This window comes from Schistocerca gregaria, unplaced genomic scaffold (assembly GCF_023897955.1).
Source record: "Schistocerca gregaria isolate iqSchGreg1 unplaced genomic scaffold, iqSchGreg1.2 ptg000224l, whole genome shotgun sequence".
Taxonomy (NCBI): Eukaryota; Metazoa; Arthropoda; class Insecta; order Orthoptera; family Acrididae; genus Schistocerca; species Schistocerca gregaria.
In genome coordinates, this window is record NW_026061744.1 from 6692790 (window position 1) to 6711748 (window position 18959).

Here is an 18959-nt window from a genome sequence, read left to right on the forward strand (position 1 = left end):
TAATAGCCAGTAAGAAGTAGTACAATTCAAGTTTTAGGTATCGATTATTGACTTTTTAGCTGGCTTTGGTGCCTTGGATATGAGCTAGGACCTTACGATTCTTTATGAAAGGAGGACTAGCAGCCGGGTTGCATGGGAGAATGTGAAAAGTGTTCATATGTAGTAAAAACCTGAGAAATCCGTCCGTTTTCGTCATTTGTTATCGAATCGACTTAAAGCCGTATCGTCACATTGTCCCCTCTTCTCTCTGAAACGGTTGTACGTATCGTCTGCAAAGCTATGTTGCGTGCTGCAGTATGCGGAGACACTAAACGCACCATAGTAGAACACAGATGAAGCTTCTAAGTTGATGTGATAGCCAGTGAGAAGTAGTACAACTCAAGTTTTAGGTATCGATTATTGACTTTGAAGCTGGCTTTGGTGCCTTGGACAAGAGGTAGGACCTTAAGATTCCGCATGAAAGGAGGACTAGCAGCCGCGTTGCACGGGAGTATGTGAAAAGTGTTCATATGTAGTAAAAACCTGAGAAATCCGTCAGTTTTCGTCATTTGTTATCGAATCGACTTAAAGCCAGATCGTCACATTGGCCCCTCTCCTCTCTGAAACGGTTGTACTTATCGTCTGCAAAGCTATGTCGCGTGCTGCAGTAGGCGGAGACACTAAAAGCACCATAGTAGAACACAGCTGAAGCTTCTAAGTTGATGTAATAGCCAGTAAGGAGTAGTACAATTCAAGTTTTAGGTGTCGAATATTGACTTTTTAGCTGGCTTTGGTGCCTTGGACATGAGCTAGGACCTTATGATTCTGCATGAAAGGAGGACTAGCAGCCGAGTTGCACTCGAGGATGCGAAAAGTGTTCATATGTAGTAAAAACCTGAGAAATCCGTCCGTTTTCGTAATTTATTATCGAATCGACTTAAAGCAGTGCGACACATTGGCCGCTCTTCTCTCTGAAACGGTTGTACTTATCTTCTGCAAAGCTATGTCGACTGCTGCGGTATGCGGAGACACTAAAAGCACCATAGTAGAACACAGATGAAGCTTCTAAGTTGATGTAATAGCTAGTAAGAAGTAGTACAATTCAAGATTTAGGTATCGATAATTGACTTTTTTGCTGGCTTTGGTGCCTTGGTCAAGAGCTAGGACCTTACGATTCTGCATGAAAGGAGGACTAGCAGCCGCGTTGCATGGGAGTATGTGAAAAGTGTTCATATGTAGTAAAAACCTGTGAAATCCTTCCGTTTTCGTAATTTATTATCGAATCGACTTAAAGCAGTGCGTCACATTGGCCGCTCTTCTCTCTGAATCGGTTGTACTTATCGTCTGCAAAGCTATGTCGCGTGCTGCGGTATGCGGAGACACTAAAAGCACCGTAGTATAACACAGATTAAGCTTCTAAGTTGATGTAATGGCCAGTAAGAAGTAGTACAATTCAAGTTTTAGGTATCGATTATTGACTTTTTAGCTGGCTTTGGTGCCTTGGATATGAGCTAGGACCTTACGATTCTTTATGAAAGGAGGACTAGCAGCCGGGTTACATGGGAGAATGTGAAAAGTGTTCATATGTAGTAAAAACCTGAGAAATCCGTCCGTTTTCGTCATTTGTTATCGAATCGACTTAAAGCCAGATCGTCACATTGGCCCCTCTTCTCTCTGAAACGGTTGTACGTATCGTCTGCAAAGCTATGTAGCGTGCTGCAGTATGCGGAGACACTAAAAGCACCATAGTAGAACACAGATGAAGCTTCTAAGTTGATGTGATAGCCAGTGGGAAGTAGTACAACTCAAGTTTTAGGTATCGATTATTGACTTTGTAGCTGGCTTTGGTGCCTTGGACAAGAGCTGGGACCTTAAGATTCCGCATGAAAGGAGGACTAGCAGCCGCGTTGCACGGGAGTATGTAAAAAGTGTTCATATGTAGTAAAAACCTGAGAACTCCGTCCATTTTCGTCATTTTTTATTGAATCGACTTAAAGCCAGATCGTCACATTGGCCGCTCTACTCTCTGAAACGGTTGTACTTATCGTCTGCACAGCTATGTCACCTGCTGCGGTATGCGGAGACACTAAATGCACCATAGTAGAACACAGATTAAGCTTCAAAGTTGATGTAATAGCCAGTAAGAAGTAGTACAATTCAAGATTTAGGTATCGATTATTGACTTTTTAGCTGGCTTTGGTGCCTTGGATATGAGCTAGGACCTTAAGATTCCGCATGAAAGGAGGACTAGCAGCCGAGTTGCACGGGAGGATGCGAAAAGTGTTCATATGTAGTAAAAACCTGAGAAATCCGTCCGTTTTCGTAATTAATTATCGAATCGACTTAAAGCAGTGCGTCACATTGGCCGCTCTTCTCTCTGAAACGGTTGTACTTATCGTCTGCAAAGCCATGTCGCGTGCTGCGGTATGCGGAGACACTAAAAGCACCATAGTAGAACAAAGATTAAGCTTCTACGTTGATGTAATAGCCAGTAAGAAGTAGTACAACTCAAGTTTTAGGTATCGATTATTGACTTTGTAGCTGGCTTTGGTGCCTTGGACATGAGCTAGGACCATAAGATTCCGCATGAAAGGAGGACTAGCAGCCGCGTTGCACGGGAGTATGTGAAAAGTGTTCATATGTAGTAAAAACCTGAGAAATCCGTCCATTTTCGTCATTTGTTATCGAATCAACTTAAAGCCAGTTCGTCACATTGGCCGCTCTTCTCTCTGAAACGGTTGTACTTATCGTCTGCACAGCTATGTCGCGTGCTGCGGTATGCGGAGACACTAAAAGCACCATAGTAGAACACAGATGAAGCTTCTAAGTTGATGTAATAGCAAGTAAGAAGAAGTACAATTCAAGTTTTAGGTATCGATTATTGACTTTGTAGCTGGCTTTGGTGCCTTGGACATGAGCTAGGACCATAAGATTCCGCATGAAAGGAGGACTAGCAGCCGCGTTGCACGGGAGTATGTGAAAAGTGTTCATATGTAGTAAAAACCTGAGAAATCCGTCCATTTTCGTCATTTGTTATCGAATCAACTTAAAGCCAGTTCGTCACATTGGCCGCTCTTCTCTCTGAAACGGTTGTACTTATCGTCTGCACAGCTATGTCGCGTGCTGCGGTATGCGGAGACACTAAAAGCACCATAGTAGAACACAGATGAAGCTTCTAAGTTGATGTAATAGCAAGTAAGAAGAAGTACAATTCAAGTTTTAGGTATCGATTATTGACTTTTTAGCTGGCTTTGGTGCCTTTGGAATGAGCTAGGTCCTTATGATTCTGCATGAAAGGAGGACTAGCAGCCGAGTTGCATGGGAGAATGTTAAAAGTGTTCATATGTAGTAAAAACCTGAGAAATCCATCCGTTTTCGTCATTTGTTATCGAATCGACTTAAAGCCAGATCGTCACATTGGCCGCTCTTCTCTCTGAAACGGTTGTACTTATCGTCTGCAAAGCTATGTCGCGTGCTGCGGTATGCGGAGACACTAAAAGCACCATAGTAGAACACAGATTAAGCTTCTAAGTTGATGTAATAGCCAGTAAGAAGTAGTACAATTCAAGTTTTTGGTATCGATTATGGCCTTTTTGCTGGCTTTGGTGCCTTGGACATGAGCTAGGACCTTAAGATTCTGCATGATAGGAGGAGTAGAAGCCGAGTTGCACGGGAGTACGTGAAAAGTGTTTATATGTAGTAAAAATCTGAGAAATCCGTCCATTTTTGTCATTTGTTAACGAATCGACTTAAAGCCAGATCGTCACATTGGCCGCTCTTCTCTCTGAAACGGTTGTACTTATCGTCTGCAAAGCTATGTCGCGTGCTGCGGTATGCGGAGACACTAAAATCACCATAAATAAACACAGATGAAGCTTCTAAATTGATGTAATAGCCAGTAAGAAGTAGTACAATTCAAGTTTTAGGTAACGATTATTGACTTTGTAGCTGGCTTTGGTGCCTTGGACATGAGCTAGGACCTTAAGATTCTGCATGAAAGGAGGACTAGCAGCCGCGTTGCACGGGAGTATGTGATAAGTGTTTATATGTAGTAAAATCCTGAGAAATCCGTCCATTTTCGTCATTTGTTATCGAATCGACTTAAAGCCAGATTGTCACATTGGCCGCTCCTCTATCTGAAACGGTTGTACTTATCGTCTGCAAAGCTATGTCGCGTGCTGCGGTATGCGGAGACACTAAAAGCACCATAGTAGAACACAGATGAAGCTTCTAAGTTGATGTAATAGCAAGTAAGAAGAAGTACAATTCAAGTTTTAGGTATCGATTATTGACTTTTTAGCTGGCTTTGGTGCCTTTGGCATGAGCTAGGTCCTTATGATTCTGCATGAAAGGAAGACTAGCAGCCAAGTTGCATGGGAGAATGTTAAAAGTGTTCATATGTAGTAAAAACCTGAGAAATTCATCCGTTTTCGTCATTTGATATCGAATCGACTTAAAGCCAGATCGTCACATTGGCCGCTCTTCTCTCTCAAACGGTTGTACTTATCGTCTGCAAAGCTATGTCGCGTGCTGCGGTATGCGGAGACACTAAAAGCACCATAGTAGAACAGAGATTAAGCTTCTAAATTGATGTAATAGCCAGTAAGAAGTAGTACATTTCAAGTTTTTGGTATCGATCATGGACTTTTAGCTGGCTTTGGTGCCTTGGACATGAGCTAGGACCTTAAGATTCTGCATGAAAGGAGGACTAGCAACTGCGTTGGACGGGAGTATGTGAAAAGTGTTCATATGTAGTAAAAACCTGAGAAATCCGTCCATTTTAGTCATTTGTTATCGAATCGACTTAAAGCCAGATCGTCACATTGGCCCCTCTTCTCTCTGAAACGGTTGTACTTATCGTCTGCAAAGCTATGTCGCGTGCTGCGGTATGCGGAGTCACTAAAATCACCATAGCGGAATGCAGATGAAGCCTCTAAGTTGATGTAATAGCCAGTAAGAAGTAGTACAATTCACGTTTTAGGTGTCGATTATTGACTTTTTAGCTGGCTTTGGTGCCTTGGACATGAGCTAGGACCTTAAGATTCTGCATGATAGGAGGAGTAGCAGCCGAGTTGCACGGGAGTACGTGAAAAGTGTTTATATGTAGTAAAAACCTGAGAAATCCGTCCATTTTCGTCATTTGTTAACGAATCGACTTAAAGCCAGATCGTCACATTGGCCGCTCTTCTCTCTGAAACGGTTGTACTTATCGTCTGCAAAGCTATGTCGCGTGCTGCGGTATGCGGAGACACTAAAATCACCATAAGTAAACACAGATGAAGCTTCTAAATTGATGTAATAGCCAGTAAGAAGTAGTACAATTCAAGTTTTAGGTAACGATTATTGACTTTGTAGCTGGCTTTGGTGCCTTGGACATGAGCTAGGACCTTAAGATTCTGCATGAAAGGAGGACTAGCAGCCGAGTTGAACGGGAGAATGCGAAAAGTGTTCATGTGTAGTAAAAACCTGAGAAATCCGTCCGTTTTCGCAATTTATTATCGAATCGACTTAAAGCCAGATCGTCACATTGGCCGCTCTTCTCTCTGAAACGGTTGTACTTATCGTCTGCAAAGCTATGTCGCGTGCTGCGGTATGCGGAGACACTAAAAGCACCATAGTAGAACACAGATGAAGCTTCTAAGTTGATGTAATAGCCAGTAAGAAGTAGTATAATTCAAGTTTTAGGTATCGATTATTGACTTTTTGCTGGCTTTGGTGCCTTGGACATGAGGTAGGACCTTAAGATTCTGCATGAAAGGAGGGCTAGCAGCCGAGTTGCAAGGGAGAATGTGAAAAGTGTTCATATGTAGTAAAAACCTGAGAAATCCGTTCGTTTTCGTCATTTGTTATCGAATCGACTTAAAGCCAGATCGTCACATTGGACGCTCTTCTCTCTGAAACGGTTGTACTTATCGTCTGCAAAGCTATGTCGCGTGATGCGGTATGCGGAGACACTAAAAGCACCATAGTAGAACACAGATGAAGCTTCTAAGTTGATGGAATAGCCAGTAAGGAGTAGTACAATTCAAGTTTTAGGTATCGAATATTGACTTTTTAGCTGGCTTTGGAGCCTTGGACATGAGCTAGGACCTTACGTTTCTGCATGAAAGGAGGACTAGCAGCCGAGTTGAACGGGAGAATGCGAAAAGTGTTCATGTATAGTAAAATCCTGAGAAATCTGTCCGTTTACGTAATTTATTACCGAATCGACTTCAAGCCAGATCGTCAAATTGGCCGCTCTTCTCTCTGAAACGGTTGTACTTATCGTCTGCAAAGCTATGTCGCGTGCTGCGGTATGCGGAGACACTAAAAGCACCATAGTAGAACACAGACGAAGCTTCTAAGTTGATGAAATAGCCAGTAAGAAGTAGTACAATTCAGGTTTTAGGTATCGACTATGGACTTTTTGCTGGCTTTGGTGCCTTGGACATGAGCTAGGACCTTAAGATTCTGCATGAAAGGAGGACTAGTAGCCGAGTTGCGAGGGACAATGTTAAAAGTGTTCATATGTAGTAAAAACCTGAGAAATCCGTTCGTTTTTGTCATTTGTTATCGAATCGACTTAAAGCCAGATCGTCACATTTGCCCCTCTTCTCTCTGAAATGGTTGTACTTATCGTCTGCAAAGCTATGTCGCGTGCTGCGGTATGCGGAGGCACTAAAATCACCATAGCGGAACACAGATGAAGTTTCTAAGTTGATGTAATAGCCAGTAAGAAGTAGTACAGTTCAAGTTTTAGGTATCGATTATTGATTATTTTGCTGGCTTTTGTGCCTTGGACATGAGCTAGGAGCTTAAGATTATGCATGAAAGGAGGACTAGCAGCCGCGTTGCACGGGAGTATGTGAAAAGTGTTCATATGTAGTAAAAACCTGAGAAATCCGTCCGTTTTCGTCATTTGTTATCGAAACGACTTAAAGCCAGATCGTCACATTGGCCGCTCTTCTCTCTGAAACGGTTGTACTTATCGTCTGCAAAGCTATGTCGCGTGCTGCGATATGCGGAGACACTAAAAGCACCATAGTAGAACACAGATGAAGCTTCTAAGTTGATGTAATAGCCAGTAAGGAGTAGTACAATTCAAGTTTTAGGTATCGAATATTGACTTTTTAGCTGGCTTTGGTGCCTTGGACATGAGCTAGGACCTTAAGATTCTGCATGTAAGGAGGACTAGCAGCCGAGTTGCACTCGAGGATGCGAAAAGTGTTCATATGTAGTAAAAACCTGAGAAATCCGTCCGTTTTCGTAATTTATTATCGAATCGACTTAAAGCAGTGCGTCACATTGGCCGCTTTTCTCTCTGAAACGGTTGTACTTATCGTCTGCAAAGCTATGTCGCGTGCTGTGGTATGCGGAGACACTAAAAGCACCATAGTAGAACACAGATTAAGCTTCTAAGTTGATGTAATAGATAGTAAGAAGTAGTACAATTCAGGTTTTAGGTATCGATTATGGACTTTTTGTTGGCTTTGGTGCCTTGGACATGAGCTAGGACCTTAAGATTCTGCATGAAAGGAGGACTAGCAGCCGTGTTGCAAGGGACAATGTTAAAAGTGTTCATATGTAGTAAAAACCTGAGAAATCCGTTCGTTTTTGTCATTTGTTATCGAATCGACTTAAAGCTAGATCGTCACATTTGCCCCTCTTCTCTCTGAAACGGTTGTACTTATCGTCTGCAAAGCTATGTCGCGTGCTGCGGTATGCGGAGGCACTAAAATCACCATAGCGGAACACAGATGAAGCTTCTAAGTTGATGTAATAGCCAGTAAGAAGTAGTACAATTCAAGTTTTAGGTATCGATAATTGACTTTTTAGCTGGCTTTTTTGCCCTGGTCATGATCTATGTCTTTAAGATTCTGCATGAAAGGAGGACTAGCAGCCGAATTGCATGGGAAAATGTGAAAAGTGTTCATATGTAGTAAAAACCTGAGAAATCCGTCCGTTATCGTAATTTATTATCGAATCGACTTAAAGCAGTGCGACACATTGGCCGCTTTTCTCTCTGAAACGGTTGTACTTATCGTCTGCAAAGCTATGTCGCGTGCTGCGGCATGCGGAGACTCTGAAAGCACCATAGTAGAACACAGATGAAGCTTCAAAGTTGATGTAATACCCAGTAAGAAGTAGTACAATTCAACATTTAGGTATCGATTATTGACTTTTTAGATGGCTTTGGTGCCTTGGACATGAGCTAGGACCTTAAGATTCTGCATGAAAGGAGGACTAGCAGCCGCGTTGCACGGGAGTGTGTGAAAAGTGTTCATATGTAGTAAAAACCTGAGAAATCCGTCCATTTTCATCATTTGTTATCGAATCGACTTAAAGCCAGATCGTCACATTGGCCCTTCTTCTCTCTGAAACGGTAGTACTTATCGTCTGCAAAGCTATGTCGCATGCTGCGGTATGCGGAGACACTTAAAGCACCATAGTAGAACACAGATGAAGCTTCTAAGTTGATGTAATAGCCAGTCAGAAGTAGTACAATTCATGTTTTAGGTATCGATTATTGACTTTTTAGCTGGCTTTGGCGCCTTGGACCTGAGCTAGGACCTTAAGATTCTGCATGAAAGGAGGACTAGCAGCCGAGTTGATCGGGAGTATGTGAAAAGTGTTTATATGTAGTAAAAACCTGAGAAATCCGTCCGTTTTCGTCATTTGTTATCGAATCAACTTGAAGCCAGATCGTCACATTGGCCGCTCTTCTCTCTGAAACGGTTGTACTTATCGTCTGCAAAGCTATGTCGCGTGCTGCGATATGCGGAGACACTAAAAGCACCATAGTAGAACACAGAAGAAGCTTCTAAGTTGATGTAATAGCCAGTAAGGAGTAATACAATTCAAGTTTTAGGTATCGAATATTGACTTTTTAGCTGGCTTTGGTGCCTTGGACATGAGCTAGGACCTTAAGATTCTGCATGAAAGGAGGACTAGCTGCCGAGTTGCATGGGAGAATGTGAAAAGTGTTCATATGTAGTAAAAACCTGAGAAATCCGTCCGTTTTCGTCATTTGTTATCGAATCGACTTAAAGCCAGATCGTCACATTGGCCGCTCTTCTCTCTGAAACGGTTGTACTTATCGTCTGCAAAGCTATGTCGCGTGCTGCGGTATGCGGAGAATCTGAAAGCACCATAGTAGAACACAGATGAAGCTTCAAAGTTGATGTAATACCCAGTAAGAAGTAGTACAATTCAAGATTTAGGTATCGATTATTGACTTTTTAGATGGCTTTGGTGCCTTTGGAATGAGCTAGGTCCTTATGATTCTGCATGAAAGGAGGACTAGCAGCCGCGTTGCACGGGAGTGAGTGAAAAGTGTTCATATGTAGTAAAAACCTGAGAAATCCGTCCATTTTCGTCATTTGTTATCGAATCGACTTAAAGCCAGATCGTCACATTGGCCCTTCTTCTCTCTGAAACGGTAGTACTTATCGTCTGCAAAGCTATGTCGCATGCTGCAGTATGCGGAGACACTTAAAGCACCATAGTAGAACACAGATGAAGCTTCTAAGTTGATGTAATAGTCAGTCAGAAGTAGTTCAATTCAAGTTTTAGGTATCGATTATTGACTTTTTAGCTGGCTTTGGCGCCTTGGACATGAGCTATGTCCTTAAGACTCTGCATGAAAGGAGGACTAGCAGCCGAGTTGCATGGGAGAATGTGAAAAGTGTTCATATGTAGTAAAAACCTGAGAAATCCGTCCGTTTTCGTCATTTGTTATCGAATCAACTTGAAGCCAGATCGTCACATTGGCCGCTCTTCTCTCTGAAACGGTTGTACTTATCGTCTGCAAAGCTATGTCGCGTGCTGCGGTATGCGGAGACACTAAAAGCACCATAGTAAAACACAGATGAAGCTTCTAAGTTGATGTAATAGCCAGTAAGGAGTAGTACAATTCAAGTTTTAGGTATCGAATATTGACTTTTTAGCTGGCTTTGGTGCCTTGGACATGAGCTAGGACCTTAAGATTCAGCATGAAAGGAGGACTAGCAGCCGAGTTGAACGGGAGGATGCGAAAAGTGTTCATATGTAGTAAGGACCTGAGAAATCCGTCCGTTTTCGTCATTTGTTATCGAATCGACTTAAAGCCAGATCGTCACATTGGTCCCTCTTCTCTCTGAAACGGTTGTACTTATCGTCTGCAAAGCTATGTCGCGTGCTGCAGTATGTGGAGACACTAAAAGCACCATAGTAGAACACAGATGAAGCTTCTAAGTTGATGTGATAGCCAGTGAGAAGTAGTACAACTCAAGTTTTAGGTATCGATTATTGACTTTTTAGCTGGCTTTGGTGTCTTGGACATGAGCTAGGACCTTAAGATTTCGCATGAAAGGAGGACTAGCAGCCGCGTTGCACGGGAGTATGTGAAAAGTGTTCATATGTAGTAAAAACCTGAGAAATCCGTCCATTTTCGTCATTTGTTATCGAATCGACTTAAAGCCAGATCGTCACATTGGCCGCTCTTCTCTCTGAAACGGTTGTACTTATCGTCTGCAAAGCTATGTCGCGTGCTGCGGTATGCGGAGACACTAAAAGCACCATAGTAGAACATAGATTAAGCTTCTAAGTTGATGTAATAGCAAGTAAGAAGTAGAACAATTCAAGTTTTAGGTATCGATTATGGACTTTTTGCTGGCTTTGGTGCCTTGGACATGAGCTAGGACCTTAAGATTCTGCATGAAAGGAGGACTAGCAGCCCAGTTGCAAGGGAGAATGTGAAAAGTGTTCATATGTAGTAAAAACGTGAGGAATCCGTCCGTTTTCGTAATTTATTATCGAATCGACTTCAAGCAGTGCGTCACATTGGCCGCTCTTCTCTCTGAAACGGTTGTACTTATCGTCTGCAAAGAATTGTCGCGTGCTGCGGTATGCGGAGGCACTAAGATCACCATAGTGGAACACAGATGAAGCTTCTAAGTTGATGTAATAGCCAGTAAGAAGTAGTACAATTCAAGTTTTAGGTAACGATTATTGACTTTTTAGCTGGCTTTGGTGCCTTGGACATTAGCTAGGACCTTAAAATTCTGCATGAAAGGAGGACTAGCAGCCGAGTTGAACGGGAGAATGCGAAAAGTGTTCATGTGTAGTAAAATCCTGAGAAAACTGTCCGTTTACGTAATTTATTATCGAATCGACTTAAAGCCAGATCGTCACATTGGTGGCTCTTCTCTCTGAAACGGTTGTACTTATCGTCTGCAAAGCTATGTCGCGTACTGCGGTATGCGGAGACACTAAGAGCACCATAGTAGAACACAGATTAAGCTTCTAAGTTGATGTAATAGCCAGTAAGAAGTAGTACAATTCAAGTTTTAGGTATCGATTATGGACTTTTTGCTGGCTTTGGTGCCTTGGACATGAGCTAGGACCTTAAGATTCTGCATGAAAGGAGGACTAGCAGCCGAGGTGCAAGGGACAATGTTAAAAGCGTTCATATGTAGTAAAAACCTGATAAATCCGTTCGTTTTTGTCATTTGTTATCGAATCGACCTAAAGCCAGATCGTCACATTGGCCGCTCTTCTCTCTGAAACGGTTGTACTTATCGTCTGCAAACCTATGTCGCGTGATGCGGTATGCGGAGACACTAAAAGCACCATTGTAGAACACAGATGAAGCTTCTAAGTTGATGGAATAGCCAGTAAGGAGTAGTACAATTCAAGTTTTATGTATCGAATATTGACTTTTTAGCTGGCTTTGGTGCCTTGGACATGAGCTAGGACCTTAAGATTCTGCATGTAAGGAGGACTAGCAGCCGAGTTGCACGGGAGGATGCGAAAAGTGTTCATAAGTAGTAAAAACCTGAGAAATCCGTCCGTTTTCGTAATTTAATATCGAATCGACTTAAAGCAGTGCGACACATTGGCCGCTTTTCTCTCTGAAACGGTTGTACTTATCGTCTGCAAAGCTATGTCGCGTGCTGCGGCATGCGGAGACTCTGAAAGCACCATAGTAGAACACAGATGAAGCTTCAAAGTTGATGTAATACCCAGTAAGAAGTAGTACAATTCAACATTTAGGTATCGATTATTGACTTTTTAGATGGCTTTGGTGCCTTGGACATGAGCTAGGACCTTAAGATTCTGCATGAAAGGAGGACTAGCAGCCGCGTTGCACGGGAGTGTGTGAAAAGTGTTCATATGTAGTAAAAACCTGAGAAATCCGTCCATTTTCGTCATTTGTTATCGAATCGACTTAAAGCCAGATCGTCACATTGGCCCTTCTTCTCTCTGAAACGGTAGTACTTATCGTCTGCAAAGCTATGTCGCATGCTGCGGTATGCGGAGACACTTAATGCACCATAGTAGAACACAGATGAAGCTTCTAAGTTGATGTAATAGCCAGTCAGAAGTAGTACAATTCATGTTTTAGGTATCGATTATTGACTTTTTAGCTGGCTTTGGCGCCTTGGACCTGAGCTAGGACCTTAAGATTCAGCATGAAAGGAGGACTAGCAGCCGAGTTGATCGGGAGTATGTGAAAAGTGTTTATATGTAGTAAAAACCTGAGAAATCCGTCCGTTTTCGTCATTTGTTATCGAATCAACTTGAAGCCAGATCGTCACATTGGCCGCTCTTCTCTCTGAAACGGTTGTACTTATCGTCTGCAAAGCTATGTCGCGTGCTGCGATATGCGGAGACACTAAAAGCACCATAGTAGAACACAGAAGAAGCTTCTAAGTTGATGTAATAGCCAGTAAGGAGTAGTACAATTCAAGTTTTAGGTATCGAATATTGACTTTTTAGCTGGCTTTGGTGCCTTGGACATGAGCTAGGACCTTAAGATTCTGCATGAAAGGAGGACTAGCTGCCGCGTTGCACGGGAGTGTGTGAAAAGTGTTCATATGTAGTAAAAACCTAAGAAATCCGTCCATTTTCGTCATTTGTTATCGAATCGACTTAAAGCCAGATCGTCACATTGGCCCTTCTTCTCTCTGAAACGGTAGTACTTATCGTCTGCAAAGCTATGTCGCATGCTGCGGTATGCGGAGACACTTAAAGCACCATAGTAGAACACAGATGAAGCTTCTAAGTTGATGTAATAGCCAGTCAGAAGTAGTACAATTCAAGTTTTAGGTATCGATTATTGACTTTTTAGCTGGCTTTGGCGCCTTGGACATGAGCTATGTCCTTAAGACTCTGCATGAAAGGAGGACTAGCAGCCGAGTTGCATGGGAGAATGTGAAAAGTGTTCATATGTAGTAAAAACCTGAGAAATCCGTCCGTTTTCGTCATTTGTTATCGAATCAACTTGAAGCCAGATCGTCACATTGGCCGCTCTTCTCTCTGAAACGGTTGTACTTATCGTCTGCAAAGCTATGTCGCGTGCTGCAGTATGCGGAGACACTAAAAGCACCATAGTAGAACACAGATGAAGCTTCTAAGTTGATGTGATAGCCAGTGAGAAGTAGTACAACTCAAGTTTTAGGTATCGATTATTGACTTTTTAGCTGGCTTTGGTGCCTTGGACATGAGCTAGGACCTTAAGATTTCGCATGAAAGGAGGACTAGCAGCCGCGTTGCACGGGAGTATGTGAAAAGTGTTCATATGTAGTAAAAACCTGAGAAATCCGTCCATTTTCGTCATTTGTTATCGAATCGACTTAAAGCCAGATCGTCACATTGGCCGCTCTTCTCTCTGAAACGGTTGTACTTATCGTCTGCAAAGCTATGTCGCGTGCTGCGGTATGCGGAGACACTAAAAGCACCATAGTAGAACATAGATTAAGCTTCTAAGTTGATGTAATAGCAAGTAAGAAGTAGTACAATTCAAGTTTTAGGTATCGATTATGGACTTTTTGCTGGCTTTGGTGCCTTGGACATGAGCTAGGACCTTAAGATTCTGCATGAAAGGAGGACTAGCAGCCCAGTTGCAAGGGAGAATGTGAAAAGTGTTCATATGTAGTAAAAACGTGAGAATTCCGTCCGTTTTCGTAATTTATTATCGAATCGACTTCAAGCAGTGCGTCACATTGGCCGCTCTTCTCTCTGAAACGGTTGTACTTATCGTCTGCAAAGAATTGTCGCGTGCTGCGGTATGCGGAGACACTAAAAGCACTATAGTAGAACACAGATTAAACTTCTAAGTTGATGTAATAGCCAGTAAGAAGTAGTACAACTCAAGTTTTAGGTATCGATTATTGACTTTTTAGCTGGCTTTGGTGCCTTGGACATGAGCTAGGTCCTTAAGATTCTGCATGAAAGGAGGACTAGCAGCCGCGTTGCACAGGGGTATGTGAAAAGTGTTTATATGTAGTAAAAACCTGAGAAATCCGTCCATTTTCGTCATTTGTTATAGAATCGACTTAAAGCCAGATCGTCACATTGGCCGCTCCTCTATATGAAACGGTTGTACTTATCGTCTGCAAAACTATGTCGCGTGCTGCGGTATGCGGAGGCACTAAGATCACCATAGTGGAACACAGATGAAGCTTCTAAGTTGATGTAATAGCCAGTAAGAAGTAGTACAATTCAAGTTTTAGGTAACGATTATTGACTTTTTAGCTGGCTTTGGTGCCTTGGACATTAGCTAGGACCTTAAAATTCTGCATGAAAGGAGGACTAGCAGCCGAGTTGAACGGGAGAATGCGAAAAGTGTTCATGTGTAGTAAAATCCTGAGAAAACTGTCCGTTTACGTAATTTATTATCGAATCGACTTAAAGCCAGATCGTCACATTGGTGGCTCTTCTCTCTGAAACGGTTGTACTTATCGTCTGCAAAGCTATGTCGCGTACTGCGGTATGCGGAGACACTAAGAGCACCATAGTAGAACACAGATTAAGCTTCTAAGTTGATGTAATAGCCAGTAAGAAGTAGTACAATTCAAGTTTTAGGTATCGATTATGGACTTTTTGCTGGCTTTGGTGCCTTGGACATGAGCTAGGACCTTAAGATTCTGCATGAAAGGAGGACTAGCAGCCGAGGTGCAAGGGACAATGTTAAAAGCGTTCATATGTAGTAAAAACCTGATAAATCCGTTCGTTTTTGTCATTTGTTATCGAATCGACCTAAAGCCAGATCGTCACATTGGCCGCTCTTCTCTCTGAAACGGTTGTACTTATCGTCTGCAAACCTATGTCGCGTGATGCGGTATGCGGAGACACTAAAAGCACCATTGTAGAACACAGATGAAGCTTCTAAGTTGATGGAATAGCCAGTAAGGAGTAGTACAATTCAAGTTTTAGGTATCGAATATTGACTTTTTAGCTGGCTTTGGTGCCTTGGACATGAGCTAGGACCTTAAGATTCTGCATGTAAGGAGGACTAGCAGCCGAGTTGCACGGGAGGATGCGAAAAGTGTTCATAAGTAGTAAAAACCTGAGAAATCCGTCCGTTTTCGTAATTTAATATCGAATCGACTTAAAGCAGTGCGACACATTGGCCGCTTTTCTCTCTGAAACGGTTGTACTTATCGTCTGCAAAGCTATGTCGCGTGCTGCGGCATGCGGAGACTCTGAAAGCACCATAGTAGAACACAGATGAAGCTTCAAAGTTGATGTAATACCCAGTAAGAAGTAGTACAATTCAACATTTAGGTATCGATTATTGACTTTTTAGATGGCTTTGGTGCCTTGGACATGAGCTAGGACCTTAAGATTCTGCATGAAAGGAGGACTAGCAGCCGCGTTGCACGGGAGTGTGTGAAAAGTGTTCATATGTAGTAAAAACCTGAGAAATCCGTCCATTTTCGTCATTTGTTATCGAATCGACTTAAAGCCAGATCGTCACATTGGCCCTTCTTCTCTCTGAAACGGTAGTACTTATCGTCTGCAAAGCTATGTCGCATGCTGCGGTATGCGGAGACACTTAAAGCACCATAGTAGAACACAGATGAAGCTTCTAAGTTGATGTAATAGCCAGTCAGAAGTAGTACAATTCATGTTTTAGGTATCGATTATTGACTTTTTAGCTGGCTTTGGCGCCTTGGACCTGAGCTAGGACCTTAAGATTCAGCATGAAAGGAGGACTAGCAGCCGAGTTGATCGGGAGTATGTGAAAAGTGTTTATATGTAGTAAAAACCTGAGAAATCCGTCCGTTTTCGTCATTTGTTATCGAATCAACTTGAAGCCAGATCGTCACATTGGCCGCTCTTCTCTCTGAAACGGTTGTACTTATCGTCTGCAAAGCTATGTCGCGTGCTGCGATATGCGGAGACACTAAAAGCACCATAGTAGAACACAGAAGAAGCTTCTAAGTTGATGTAATAGCCAGTAAGGAGTAGTACAATTCAAGTTTTAGGTATCGAATATTGACTTTTTAGCTGGCTTTGGTGCCTTGGACATGAGCTAGGACCTTAAGATTCTGCATGAAAGGAGGACTAGCTGCCGAGTTGCATGGGAGAATGTGAAAAGTGTTCATATGTAGTAAAAACCTGAGAAATCCGTCCGTTTTCGTCATTTGTTATCGAATCGACTTAAAGCCAGATCGTCACATTGGCCGCTCTTCTCTCTGAAACGGTTGTACTTATCGTCTGCAAAGCTATGTCGCTGCTGCGGTATGCGGAGACTCTGAAAGCACCATAGTAGAACACAGATGAAGCTTCAAAGTTGATGTAATACCCAGTAAGAAGTAGTACAATTCAAGATTTAGGTATCGATTATTGACTTTTTAGATGGCTTTGGTGCCTTGGACATGAGCTAGGACCTTAAGATTCTGCATGAAAGGAGGACTAGCAGCCGCGTTGCACGGGAGTGTGTGAAAAGTGTTCATATGTAGTAAAAACCTGAGAAATCCGTCCATTTTCGTCATTTGTTATCGAATCGACTTAAAGCCAGATCGTCACATTGGCCCTTCTTCTCTCTGAAACGGTAGTACTTATCGTCTGCAAAGCTATGTCGCATGCTGCGGTATGCGGAGACACTTAAAGCACCATAGTAGAACACAGATGAAGCTTCTAAGTTGATGTAATAGCCAGTCAGAAGTAGTACAATTCAAGTTTTAGGTATCGATTATTGACTTTTTAGCTGGCTTTGGCGCCTTGGACATGAGCTATGTCCTTAAGACTCTGCATGAAAGGAGGACTAGCAGCCGAGTTGCATGGGAGAATGTGAAAAGTGTTCATATGTAGTAAAAACCTGAGAAATCCGTCCGTTTTCGTCATTTGTTATCGAATCAACTTGAAGCCAGATCGTCACATTGGCCGCTCTTCTCTCTGAAACGGTTGTACTTATCGTCTGCAAAGCTATGTCGCGTGCTGCAGTATGCGGAGACACTAAAAGCACCATAGTAGAACACAGATGAAGCTTCTAAGTTGATGTGATAGCCAGTGAGAAGTAGTACAACTCAAGTTTTAGGTATCGATTATTGACTTTTTAGCTGGCTTTGGTGCCTTGGACATGAGCTAGGACCTTAAGATTTCGCATGAAAGGAGGACTAGCAGCCGCGTTGCACGGGAGTATGTGAAAAGTGTTCATATGTAGTAAAAACCTGAGAAATCCGTCCATTTTCGTCATTTGTTATCGAATCGACTTAAAGCCAGATCGTCACATTGGCCGCTCTTCTCTCTGAAACGGTTGTACTTATCGTCTGCAAAGCTATGTCGCGTGCTGCGGTATGCGGAGACACTAAAAGCACCATAGTAGAACATAGATTAAGCTTCTAAGTTGATGTAATAGCAAGTAAGAAGTAGTACAATTCAAGTTTTAGGTATCGATTATGGACTTTTTGCTGGCTTTGGTGCCTTGGACATGAGCTAGGACCTTAAGATTCTGCATGAAAGGAGGACTAGCAGCCCAGTTGCAAGGGAGAATGTGAAAAGTGTTCATATGTAGTAAAAACGTGAGAATTCCGTCCGTTTTCGTAATTTATTATCGAATCGACTTCAAGCAGTGCGTCACATTGGCCGCTCTTCTCTCTGAAACGGTTGTACTTATCGTCTGCAAAGAATTGTCGCGTGCTGCGGTATGCGGAGACACTAAAAGCACTATAGTAGAACACAGATTAAACTTCTAAGTTGATGTAATAGCCAGTAAGAAGTAGTACAACTCAAGTTTTAAGTATCGATTATTGACTTTTTAGCTGGCTTTGGTGCCTTGGACATGAGCTAGGTCCTTAAGATTCTGCATGAAAGGAGGACTAGCAGCCGCGTTGCACAGGAGTATGTGAAAAGTGTTTATATGTAGTAAAAACCTGAGAAATCCGTCCATTTTCGTCATTTGTTATAGGATCGACTTAAAGCCAGATCGTCACATTGGCCGCTCCTCTATATGAAACGGTTGTACTTATCGTCTGCAAAACTATGTCGCGTGCTGCGGTATGCGGAGGCACTAAAATCACCATAGTGGAACACAGATGAAGCTTCTAAGTTGATGTAATAGCCAGTAAGAAGTAGTACAATTCAAGTTTTAGGTAACGATTATTGACTTTTTAGCTGGCTTTGGTGCCTTGGAGATTAGCTAGGACCTTAAAATTCTGCATGAAAGGAGGACTAGCAGCCGAGTTGAACGGGAGATTGCGAAAAGTGTTCATGTGTAGTAAAATCCTGAGAAAACTGTCCGTTTACGTAATTTATTATCGAATCGACTTAAAGCCAGATCGTCACATTGGTGGCTCTTCTCTCTGAAACGGTTGTACTTATCGTCTGCAAAGCTATGTCGCGTGCTGCGGTATGCGGAGACACTAAAAGCACCATAGTAGAACACAGATTAAGCTTCTAAGTTGATGTAATAGCCAGTAAGAAGTAGTAAAATTCAAGTTTTAGGTATCGATTATTGACATTTTAGCTGGCTTTGGTGCCTTGGACATGAGCTAGAACCTTAAGATTCTGCATGAAAGGAGGACTAGCAGCCGAGTTGCACGGGAGGATGTGAAAAGTGTTCATATGTAGTAAAAACCTGAGAAATCCGACCGTTTTCGTAATTTATTATCGAATCGACTTAAAGCAGTGCGTCACATTGGCCGCTCTTCTCTCTGAAACTGTTGTTCTTATCGTCTGCAAAGCTATGTCGCGTGCTGCGGTATGCGGAGACACTAAAAGCACTATAGTAG